Consider the following 5,000-nt stretch of genomic DNA (forward strand, 5'->3'; position numbering starts at 1 on the left):
TGTTGGGTCAAATTTGTGTGGAGGTTGAAAAATACAGGGGGAGTCTTTATGGCCCAAAAGTGATTTTAGACCACATTGGTAGTATTCGGCATGTAATTACAGTAATATTTTTAGCAAATTTCTTTGAAAAATTTTTCGTAGGCATAGGGTCTAGGCCTAGATAGGTATTACAGTAATTTCATTTTACAGTAGTTTGGAACGATATCAGGAGTGGGGTGGTGGCAGTGGCCTACTAGGACTACAATTTATTTGAAGCTATCTTGGGTCCGATCGTCCACACCAGTTGGGCCCAATCGTCTGTCACCCGAAGTTTTCATTAATGATCAAGAACGTATACTATCTAGGCCCTAGGCTAGGCTTAGATTGCTGCTGTCACTCTGCTACGTATACTACTACCGCATAACAAAGAAAGCGACCCACGCGGTGCATTCCTAAATTTTACACACATTATTAAAATGTATTAGACGATAACACGATATCACTGACTGAACGACCTACCACCCTCGCTCGTATCGCAATAACTACTGTACTGAACTAGGCCTAGCTTAAGGGGTCATTCAAGTATTATGTAACGCAGAGGGGGGTGGGGGTATAGTGGAAAATGTTACAGTGTGTGACATCTGTCTCTTATACGACATGGGGTGGGGGGTGTTGCTTGAAGTGTTACATAACAAAATTAATTTTCATGGGAAGAGAAGAAATATTAAATATTCAAACTTTATTACTTTATTGAAATATATTACATCAGTGTAATACAATGTAATGTAACACAGTTGTGTTGAATTTGTGAAATCAATAAACAATGAAGTTACATCTACCATATCAAAAAATAACAAAACATCCTACAAATTTGTAGTGGAGGACATTTATCCTGATTACTTAATGTTGTTCATCTGATTTTATTAAAATTGTCAATATTTGCCAAAAAAGGTTCTAGAGTTACATAACATTTAGAGGGGGGTTTGGAAAAGTGTTACAGAGTGTAACAGGGGGTGGGGGTGTTAATATTTGCCAAAAAATGCGTTACATAATACTTGAATGACCCCTAAGCCTCATGTTTTTGTGGAAAGTTAGATAGTCGTTATGTACCCGACAGTCGGCTGCCTTACATCTTCCCTTGTCTTCCATTTGCATTCAAAAGGTACATTGCTGCATAGCCAACTGTCGGGGATATAGTATCTTCATATGACTACTCATACAACAGAAAAAAAACGTCGCATGGAGTTAGTGAAAAATGGAGATCTCAATGAAAGACGATGTATTTCAGCAAGTATTAAAACCTTTTTGTTTTATTTTAGGCCTTCTTCAAAATACCTATGCCATAGCAGTTGATTTTTTTTTTGCCGTAAAACCAAAATAGTTTCATCCATGCCAACTTGCCGATCGGTTAGCGTGAGCCCTGACTGAACTCTGCAGAAAATTCACATCGAACTTGCATCGCGAGGTAAAACAAAATGTCGGAAAAATTTTTCTTTGACGCATGCGCATTTTCATAAATGTCTACACACGCACACACACACACACACACACACACTACACACAATAGAACACAAAGGAAAATGAAGAGTGATTACAATAGTTCTACATTACATGCATAGGAACTAAAAAGGAGTAAATTTTTATAACTTCTTTTCTTTGGGAGGTTAAGGTGGTAGGCATAAAAGTAAAGTATTTTTCATGAATGTTATTGAACTTTTAATTGTCAAATTAAAACACAATTAAAAGCATTTGAAAAGTATGAAACGGTGTGGGATCTCAAATTAAGATATATTGAAAAATTATAGATTATAATTGTGAAGTATAAACCATACATTTATATACATATCATATACACAATAGTGGCAATAATATAGATATTATCAGATAATAAACATGGAAAAAGAAAAATTAGTAATAATAAAATAAGAAATGAAAAAATGCATAATAATTAATAATAGGCTTACCAATAATAATGATTTTTGCTCAACGTTACTGCCCTACACTGAAGCAAACAGCATATCGCCAAATGTGACACATATCAAAATAGCTATCTTAAAAATGCACCTTATTATTTTTGGAAACCAGACAACTTGTAGGTCTTTTTGAACAAAAAACAACCCTCATTCACTGTCAACTATGGTGTTATAAAGGTCATGAAATTATTGATTAAAAAAAAATCCATATGGCCTACCTGTAATTCCAAAAATCCCAAGGTTTAATGAAAATTTAACAAAAGATCCCAAGGTGTCATTAAAAATATCAAGATCTTGGGATAAATCGCAAGCAGTGGTCACAGTGAGTGGATTGTTTATATCCAGTCCAAAGTTAGTTCACATGACGCCCATTGCTAAATCCCTTTATTATGATTAACGATAAAAATGTAAGTTCACGTAGTTAGCTGAACCCACTACAGTAAACCTTAATGGTTACTGTTCCATATCTATTTAATATGTTACCTTATTGTACATTAAACTTAAATCAATTATCCTAGTCATAACGTGAACACGGCTCATAAGTACAGTACATTAGTGGTTCCCAATCTTTTTGCGTTCGCGGACATGCCAAAATCTTCACGGGGCCCCATGCCCAAATAATACTTATTGTCCATATCTACAGACAGAAAATGATTCGCACAAAATTAAAATATTAAACAATGGAGAATCCTGGAATTCAGTCCCCACTATGGTTGGGGCTGGAGTACAACATTGTTTTCTTTGCCACTTCTAGATGAATGGAAATGGCACTATCAGGCTCTTTGAAGATAATTCTCTTTTATCCACATCCCCATTTAATTTTTAATGTGTAAAATTTTGGGCGACTCATGGTTGATATTCCGCCAATAAGATTATGGATAGAAGATGATTCGCCACATTGCGATATATCATGGATTTTGGAATTCGACAATGACAGGAGAGGAGGGGGTGCAGACAGTAAATTTTACTGGTTGGGGATATGGTCCGGGACACTTTTATATTTATGACACTTGTAGATGACCAGAAATGACACAGTCAGACTCAAAATTTGAATGTAATATTCTGTTATTCCCCATTTACTTTTAAATGTCAAATTTAGGGCTCCCTCCTGATTTTTAAAATTTATTAAATATCCAGGTCAAAAATACAAGAGAAAACATGTAAACAAGATGTACATTACCCGAGGATTGCCACTATCAAGTCTCCTATACTGAACACCTTTAAAGAGAATACAAACAAAACTAATATAAAGATTCTATCAGATCACCAATAAAATATTGGAATTAAAATATACAGTAATGCCAATTAAAACAATTTACAGTGCCTGTCAAAGGTATTTCATTATAAAAAAATAATGGAATCATGAAAAAGTTGTTCTAATAATCTAGCGGAACCCCACATTTTCGCGGACCCCTTTGATTTGGCGGACCCCCAATTATTTTTCGTGGACCCCTAAGGGGTCCGCGGACGCCAGGTTGGGAACCATTGCAGTACATTACTAACCTTCTACTGGCATTCGAGCAAGTTACCAGTTTGACCTGAGTAATGCAACGATTTGGAATCACCAATACAGTTATAATCCAAACAACTTCACACAGTAATTCATATCTAAGGAGTGTTTATAAGTTTATTATACATTATATACTGCAATTTATTATAATGTGGACTAAGCATCTATAAAACTGATAATAATGAATAGACTAAATGAGAGTAGGCCTGTCCTCAATAAGAGTACTAATTCAATCTTTAACTATAATCATAGAACGTCTTATTCAATATAAACTTACATCAGCTTCTTCCCCAGAACCTGTTGCATTGAATCCATGAACTGAATTGATATACTCAATATACTGTACTGCCAGTCCGTGGACGCCAGGATGGGAACTAACCTTCTACTGGCATTCGAGCAAGTTACCAGTTTGACCTGAGTAATGCAACGATTTAGAATCACCAATACAGTATAATCCAAACAACTTCACAGTAATTAATATCTAAGGAGTGTTTATAAGTAATAATTAGAGTATACATTATATACTGCAATTTATTACAATGTTGACTAAGCATCTATAAAACTGATAATAATGAATAGACTAAATTAGAGTAGGCCTATCCTCAATAAGAGTACTAATTCAATCTTTAACTATAATCCTAGAACGTTTTATTCAATATAAACTTACATCAGCTTCTTCCCTGTTGCATTGAATCCATGAACTGAATTGATATACTGAGTACTGCCAGTGACTACCTCAAAAGAGTTATTTATGCTAATGAGTTAAGGGAAAGATAAGAGAGCACGTCGCTATAACAATTATTTTCTGTTGCTAAGGTAGAATGACAAATCTCGAAGGACATTGTTAGGGAGATTGATATAAGTTCACCATCTGTAACCTAGATTTCCATCACCACAAACTTGTGAATTGCATAGTTTCTGAGGTCTATGACACAGGCCTATTCTAACTCACAAGTTTCATCATCAGACAATGTAGTGTTGGGTGCTCTTACACGGAGGTACTTTCACACGTGCCGTAAAATGTTACCTTTGGTTACATTTTGTTACATTTGGTAAGATTTTTGTACGTGTGAATCGGGTATTACTCACAAGTTTCATCATCAGACAATGTAGTGTTGGGTGCTCTGGTTTCTAAGAGCATTTGAACAATTACGACTGCGACGAGCAACTGAAACACAAATCAGCATAGCCAATATTTAATTATATTTACTTAAAAAGAAAGAAATATAAATACTGAATTTAAAAACAATATGCCATTCCATATGGAGGCCCCTACAGTACACGAAGAAGTTAAAATTATCATTTTATTAGGCCTGGTTGGGGTAGCTATAAACCTTACATAACGAAACTCCATAATAAAATACACCAACCCTCTCTCCCCTACCCCACCCCCCTCATTAGGGGCCTACTACTACTAGTATCCCAGCCGTATTTACGTTTAAAGTAAGTGACATCACTAAAAGCTAAATCAGCAAAATTAATGGTATTTTGAAGGAAAATAACAAACATAGGCACATACTCTATTATTATTATTATTA

General features: G+C 35.1%; 1 long non-coding RNA gene across 2 annotated transcripts; it reads right to left on the minus strand.

Annotated features, from left to right (window-relative positions):
- Window positions 1–1,513: 1,513 nt before the first annotated feature.
- LOC117114411 lies at window positions 1,514–4,251 on the minus strand. Of its 2 annotated transcripts, none has more exons than XR_004446358.1 (3): window positions 4,130–4,251; window positions 3,740–3,876; window positions 1,514–3,170 (listed from the first exon to the last, which is right to left on the minus strand). It is a non-coding gene; the product is annotated as an uncharacterized LOC117114411 (long non-coding RNA). The 2 variants fall into 2 exon arrangements; XR_004446357.1 differs by having other exon boundaries at window positions 1,514–3,560.
- Between the last annotated feature and the right edge of the window lie 749 nt (window positions 4,252–5,000).

This window comes from Anneissia japonica, unplaced genomic scaffold (genome assembly GCF_011630105.1).
Source record: "Anneissia japonica isolate Jap-2015-1 unplaced genomic scaffold, ASM1163010v1 scaffold1231_len1163931_cov198, whole genome shotgun sequence".
In the NCBI taxonomy this organism is placed as follows: domain Eukaryota; kingdom Metazoa; phylum Echinodermata; class Crinoidea; order Comatulida; family Comatulidae; genus Anneissia; species Anneissia japonica.